This window comes from Antrostomus carolinensis, unplaced genomic scaffold (assembly GCF_000700745.2).
Source record: "Antrostomus carolinensis isolate BGI_N321 unplaced genomic scaffold, ASM70074v2 scaffold10845, whole genome shotgun sequence".
In the NCBI taxonomy this organism is placed as follows: domain Eukaryota; kingdom Metazoa; phylum Chordata; class Aves; order Caprimulgiformes; family Caprimulgidae; genus Antrostomus; species Antrostomus carolinensis.
In genome coordinates this window covers 11623-19461 of record NW_010318428.1, presented here as the reverse complement: position 1 = coordinate 19461, position 7839 = coordinate 11623, and positions in this window count along the sequence as shown.

The window sequence follows — 7839 nt, the reverse complement described above, 5'->3', positions numbered from 1 at the left end:
CTAATCCCCACCCACTGTCACCCATGTCATTAGTTAACTATGTGTAGTAACAAAGCAAACAAACCTATAGGTCTATAAGTGAATGTTCCAGAACTCTGCACTTATTGGTTCAGGATGGGATTCAGCTCCTAAATGTAAATAGTTATGTATTTTGTGCAAAAAAGTCGCTGAGGTCCTGTCTAAAGTGCCTCTCTGTGGCACATGATTCAGTTGCTTTGGTGTCAACTGAGACGCCCTATGGAGTCTGTAGTGTCTCTAGGTGCTGGCAGATAGGTAGGACCCAGATTCTAGAGACCTGTGACCTCAAGCAGGTTGTGGAGGCCAGATGAGATGCCCTGTGGTCTCTGAAATGGCACTGCAGCCTATGGCTGAGGCACTCAACCCTTTACTGCTGACTGTGCAGGGCCGTATGCAATTACTTTAGATGTTTAACCTTTACACAGCTGAGATTGGATGAGATGAATCCCAGATGAAGTTTATGGCCCAACGTGCAGCATGTTCATTCTGTGGTCAGTGGGTGGCCTTCCAGCATCTCTGTGATGTTCACTGGAACAGCTGTATGTGTCCAGTTGTTGAGAGCACTTTGGTGTGTCTGCATGTCCCATATGCAGTGCAGAATGAAAATCAGACTCATTGTATGCACCTCAGGAAGAATAGCAGGGCCCTTTGCACAGGGCCCACGGCAGCTGTGAATTGCTGTGCAAAGAAGAGAAAGCACGAGGCAGCAGCTGGAGTTAGAAGCATAGTGGCAATTGTCGATCAACGGCTGGCATCAGCGGGTGAAAACAGTACCTTGGCACATGGAAAAAGTAAAGATAAGTTAGCTCCTCAGTTCACAGCATCCTGTCTGATAGTTCCTATTGAGAGAAAAGCAGGGGTAGGTTTTTCCTTTGTGCCAAAGCAAGGAATAAAATCCTGCCAGCTTGCTAATGTTGGAGCAGCTTCATCAGGGGATGATGCTTGGCTGGTGTCCTGGAGTGCTGGTGTGAACAGGAAGGCAAATGGCAGCTTCCCCAGGGATAACCCTGTAGTTTTTCCATTAGCACAGTCACATAAGCTCTTACAGTGTGTTTGGGGTGGACCAAGTGAGATCAGGCATCTGCAGAGGTGTGGATCTGGAGCGACCTGTGCCCGGATAAGAGAAGAGGTGACAACCCAGAAGGCATTTGGAAATGGCAGAACAAATGCCAAAGGCAGGGACTCAGTCCAGCAAGCAACTGAAAAAAAGACCTGAAAAGAGAAGCCATCCCATGGCTTCTACCCCTTTTACAGGCAAGGGGTGGGACACATGTTGAGGCTGTTTTGAGGAGAAACTGCTAATGGGAGCAGGAAGCTTTAGGGAAATCCTCTTTATTGATGAAGGCAGCACCAAGTCCTCTTGTTCTGAAAATGGTGGATCCTTTCCTTCCTGCTCCAGTCCCCAGCATCTGGAGTGGACCCTGCCCCTGCCCCATGCACAGGAAGGACCTTAGGGGTGGTTCTGCAGCTGCCTTCAGAAAGGGCTTGCCTAACCCAAAAACATTTTTTAGTAAGATTTCCACGAGAGGTAGAAATCACAGTTGCCTATTTGGGATGTTTTTGACGCAACTTGCTGGTCTTTTTCTCATCACTGAGTTGTGGTGGGGTTGCTTCACTCATTTCAAATGGTAGAGCACGTATTGGAAAACACCAGGAGAACTTACAAGCTTTTCTGTGCCAAAAAATAAAAGCACACCTGGTTCAAAAGTTAATCTACAATATTGCTTTGATTGGGCAATAATCTTGCTAAATTATGTAATCACTAGCTCTTGTGTATTTGTCTGGGGCAGAAAATGCTATGGCTGTCTAGACGTGAGGAATGGCAGTTATGCCACCTAATGAATCTGAATTAATGTAAGGATTAGATCTTAATGATGTGTTAAGAAATAATGTATCCTTGACAATGTCTTCTGAGAATTTGTAAATATATTATTTAGGGGTTACATTTTTGAGGGATTGTGAAAGGAAATAGATCACCCTCAGATCTCTTTGCTGTAGATCATGGCATGAACAGTTCACTAAAGGTTTTGTGCTTCTTAAACCCATCAGCATCAACAGGCTGTGTTTGAAGACTATTAACTCTCCATTGCAGCAGAATGAAGGGGGGAACACCTACATTTGATTATTGAAGTCTGGATGCCACTATGTTTATAGTGCAGCCACAAAAATGTTTTAATTAGATGATTATTCCATACTGTCACTACAACAGGACAAAGACCATGCTTGTGGCAGTGCAGTATGTTATCTTTCAAAACATGGTTTATATCCAAGTTTGTTTTAATTTTAATTTTAATTTGGATACCAAATCCCCTCCCATGTAGAAAGCTCCCTTTGAGGGGGGATAGTATTTTATTCTCTATAGTCAGTGATAACATAACGTAGGTTTTATCTGAAAGCACATAGAAGTGTGTATTGATTCAGACTTTGGCTGGTCTTCAAAATGCAGGACCATCTTGTGGCATGGTGTGAGTGCATGGGCAGTAACTAGTCTCAAAATATAGAGCACAAATAAAAATTGTGTAAAACACATGTGCAATTACAATCATGCCATTAACTATGGATTTGTTCTTCCAAGGCTTTTAAAATATGACTGTAATAGTAGATTGTAGTCTGATTCAAACAAATCGGACTGGACAGGACTTCTGCTGAGCTGCAAGGAGAGGGGAGAAGTGTGGGACAGCATGCCAGCTCAGATTCCCCATCACTTACACTGTGACAGCTTGACGATTTGGCTGGTTTATCTTCTGAAATGAAAACTTAAAAACTCTGTTTCACAGTCACAGGCTGTGACTTAACTTAGTAAAAAAGATTTTTGTGCCACATTGTCAGTAACTAACGTTAAGATGTGTATTAATGCCATTGAGAAGCTCTGGAAGGTCTTTCAAGCTTTCAGCGAGGACAAGGTTGATATTTTTTGTAAATCTTTCTGTCAATAGCTCCATGCCCTTGCCATCCCCATGATGCAAGGCTCTTGTGTCTTGGTTTAGTCAGCTGTTCTATCACCCAGTGACCTCTCCTACCTGGGAAGGGGAATTGGGAAAAGGAAAGGAGACCCGTGGGTTGAAATGAAAACAGATTTAATGAAATAACAATAAGAACTAATATTAATACTAATGCAAATATAAAATACACAAAATTACACTCAGACGATGAAAGCGTGATGGTCATGACATGCAGGAGAGCAGGTCTCAAGAGCAGAATGATGGGCAAGACCCTCCAGGGATGGTGGCCATTGAGGAAGAGGGTCGTCCCCAGCAAACTTTCCAAATATAGTGAACGTGATGTTTATGCATCTGTTGGCCAGCTTGGGTCAGCTGCCCTGGCTTTCACTCCTCCTGGCCTTAGCATAAGGCTAACTCTAAACTGCTGAAGACCTTGATCACTATGGAAACCTGCACACCAGGGCTGTCCACAAACTAAAACAAAGTGTCTTATCAATTTTATTCTCACTGAATCGGATGCTGCAGTCTTCTTAAAAATGCAGCTTTTCTGACAGAGAATTAATTTTATGATTCTATCCCAGCAAAATCAGGACATCTCGTTTCTCTCCTTCTGACCCAACTGGATGTAGAGGGCTTCTCCGGCAGCCTGGGAGGGTGGCCAGCCACACACCGATGGTTGTGCACACCTGGTGTCCTACCCTTCCTCACCCTAAATTCCTACTCTTATCCCTGTGGAGCAGCTACCTGGGTAAAGAAGAGGCAAAGCTGACTTGCAGAAGGGCTCTGCATCACAAACTGGAACCATGGTGTGGTCCAAGCTCTGGACAGAAGAGGTACTTGAAGCCTGGCCTTGCAAAGTCCTAAGCACGTGGTGCTTGTCCCCCAAACCTGCTCTGCATGGGATGGGGGCCAGATGTACCACCACTATTTGCCGTCTGTCCCACAGATCGGAAGGAAGTAGGTGCAGATTCTTTAAGAAAGATGCATTGCTTCACAGCGCAAGCGACACATGTACTGCTCCCAGGGAAACAAATGCTCTGTTAATGAATCGCATATGCCTGATCATCTGGTACCTCTGAGAGAAGGTGCATGGATGAGACTTTTAACATGTATCTTTTTAACATTAGAATAAGCTGGGAAAAAAAATCCAACTGTCACTTGCATTAAACCCAAGTATCCAAATAAAAATGTGTGACATCCAGCCTCCCTCCAAGGTTTGGTTACAAGACATTAAAAATTATCTGGCATCAGAATGTCATGATGTGTTGGAAAAAGAAAAAAATAGTGTAGCAGTAACTGAGTGGTGACATCTGTCTAGAGTTTGAGGGAGAGAATGAGCTTTTGGACAACAGCTATTTAAGACTTTTGACCTTTCCTAAGTTGCATATATTCAGTTCTATATAATGTGATGTCTGGGACAAACATATCAGTTCTTGTCAGGACTACTCACTCACACTTTATGTATTGTGGAATATTTCATTGAGTTACACAATTTAGGAAGTTTGACAGAGAGAAGCTGCACAAACTACATGATCAATCATTAACAATTTTGAGCAAGTAGACAGATATTCCTAAAAATGCAAAGTGAAGAACCCTGGGACTGTCTTGGTCTTCCACCAAAATTCAAGTGTTAAGCAATTGATGAGTTAGATCTGATGAGAATCTGATGAGCTGTGATGTTACAGCATCTAATCTTTAACTTGTGGCTACACTTAAACCTACACTCATCGGACGAACAGCATCTGAGCTGTGGGAGTCTTGCCCTCCGAGCTCTCTTTGCAAACCTTGGAGGGAGCAATTCAGCTCTCCCTTGGAGATGCCAGTAGTTGTTTACTGAGATTTCTTGGTTTGGGTGCCTAGTTTTAGGTGGAACCAAGCCAAGTCTAGAGACCCCAACCAAGCGCAATGCCCCATTCTTATGGGCACTGGTGTAGGAAGGGGCTATCCAAGCTGGAAGCGTTACAATTTATGTGACAGATGGAAGAGGCACCGAGAGATTTGCTTATCAGCTATGGGAAGCTCATGGCTGGTTCAACAGGACTTGTGCGCAGTGGTATCCAAAGTGTGCATCCTTCACTCCTCTCCAGATACAATTTAATTTTTCTCTTGTATAAGAGCATTCAAGACTGAAAGTTACAGGTTTTATAGAAAAGAGCCAGAAGGAAAAATCTGATTTCTTGTACAACACAGGTCAACACATTGCATCTGGTTGCTCAGAACAAATGTGCAGGTTTTAGTTAAGCTGTGGCATTTCTTTAATATCTTGATATTAAATTCCCAAAGCAATTTTGAGTTTATTTCTTCTGGAAGTAGGAGAATTGAATTTTTTTCATGAGCTGGCTCTTGCATATATAAAGAGTGAAGAGAGAAAGTTGCAGTTCTCAGAGCTCTCTGAGAGTATGCAGCCTCCAAGAGCAGGTTCTCATGCCCTTCAAGACTGATGTATTTTTGTTAAACTACCAGCTGGGAACAGTTGTGGTATTTTCATCCTAAATGTGTGGCCTGGGGTCAGCATCACCAAACTCAAGCCCATGACATCACCCTGTTCAAAATAAACTTTATTTCACCAGCTCATTTCCAGCCAATCTCCCTAGCTGCCAATACCAGGTGCACAGCTTGTGCAGCAAGGCGAGAGATCACTGGGACTACAGGTGAAAGGTGTGTTTTGTTCTCATTAATCACAGTGTCAGAGTATCCAGAGTACTCCAAAAGAACAGACGATGTATACTGAAACTACGTTACAGACAACTTCCAAAGAAAGCATTAAAGGAGATGGCTAAAAAAAATTATAGAGACTTCTTATTGTAGAAAATGAAAATACCATGTTTGTTTAAGAATGTTAAGATGTTTTTATAGAAATACCGAAGTTTATTATGTACTCATGACTGGAAACAGTGCAATATCTTCAGAAGTACAGGTCACTGGAAGTTTATGCAAACAGCAGCTAGTGGCAGCGGTTGCAATTCTTTAGGAATATTCTTGTTGCTACAGCAGTCCAGGGTGATGTTGGTGCCCTTCAGCACCATCTATTGACATAATTTCTAATTATTTTAATTAGGAACAGCACTCTGATAGGCAAAAGTGCACCCTCCACAACACAACAATGTAACTCAGTAAATGCATGACCCAGGGGGTGGTTGGGAATAGGGTCAATGTGGCAGGAAGAGGACTACACAAGATTATGGCTGCTTGCCAGTAGTCCAGAAAAGACTGGTTTTGCTATAACTCATTTTTATTTAAAGAAATACTATTTAATAAACCAGATAGCTCATCCATACACAGATCTTTATAGCAAAGTGGGGAATATTTTAGGTTTTAGCCTCAAGCTATTGAGCCAGTAGAGCATGCCTTCCTTGAAACATTAACCAACACCATGACAAACTCAAACTGACTGAAAAAACCTTGCTCACAGTGGAAAGATATGTCCAACCTCAAACAAACCACTGCTTCACGTTCTGATGACAATGTGTGTGTGTACATAATATTTGTGCCCTTGAAACATCAGTGAGAAATTAAAAACCCATTCAGGTACAGGGTACTCGTGGTGTTCTTGATTTGCTCTATTGTTTGCAGCAAAGCTTCTTCAAATCAGTTGTGAGGAGACTGCGATGCTCCTTGAAACCCAAAAATCTTTGTAATTTGTCTCCCTCTGCCATTAGTGTAAGTGGCTGTTGGTCTTCCCTGAAGGAATTACTTTCATTTAATAAAGTTTATACATTGCATGTGTTAAAAAAAAGAAATCCTGCTGGGTAATCCTATCTCTTGTAACATCTGTAAATTAATTTGTTTCTTAAGAGCAAGAATGATTTATAACCCACAACAAAGCTAAAGTAGCATGACTAAATTAAGAGGAGCATTCAGGCAGCTGGAATGCAATTAGCATAAATGCACACACCGTGGTAATGTGATATTAAGGTTATGAATTTAGTCAAACAGGAATCAGCGTGCACAAAGATATGGTTCCTTCCTTCCTACAGTGTTTGCCTGTAGTGCTGACATGAGGAATGTCTGCATTAGCTCGATACAATCTGAGGACTACCTGTGGATGTCATGCACACGGACATGAGATGCCAGTTTATCTCTGCATTGCACCAGCTTGTGGAAGGCGACACGCGCTGTGCTCTGTCAGAGCGATTTTGCTCTCACCCTGATTGTTTTCCTTAGCCAGGGGAGGCGTTTTGTAGGAAGTATGTGGTTGCTCTCTGTGCACAGAAACATGGGGAGGCAGGACAGGGTGCTGGCACCTCTTGAACACTCCTAACCCTTGTAGGAGCTGCTATGGGGCTTCCCCTGGAGTAGTGAGGAATATGCCACGGGAACCTGCCCCTCAGCTGCAATGTGCTGTGGCTGAGGTGATTTTCTCAGGATCTTGGTTTCCTGCCAAGGGTGGATGTCCCTTGGTTTCTAAAGAGCATGGCAATGGGCTGCCACAGGCTCCTCAGCAGCATCATTCTGTGCTCCCAGGGACAGGGTGAATGTACAGGGTCCCAGATGGTCTTAACTGCAGTGGAATCTGGATCCAGCCTCACTTTCTGGGACCCGCTTTGAAATACACAGGTGATGAGTTTTCCTGGAAGGGGTTTGCAGCCGGAGGCGAGGAACATGCAGCAGGATATGGAGCCACCTCAGTCCTCTGTCCTGGTGGGGACCTTGTACAGACACAAGGTGCAGCTTTGTTAGGTAAAGCTGGCAGACTGGCTTCTGTCTGTGAGGCATTGACTCATGATGCAAACCACTGTATGAGACATGTCCTTGCAGAGCCAGGACACTGGTACAACCTTATGGCTGCATCTGTACCGATAAATAAAGAGGCCTCCACAAATGGAGGCTGCAGGTTCCACCGCAGCTGTCTTGCTTCTGCAAAGAGGAAGGCATTCCT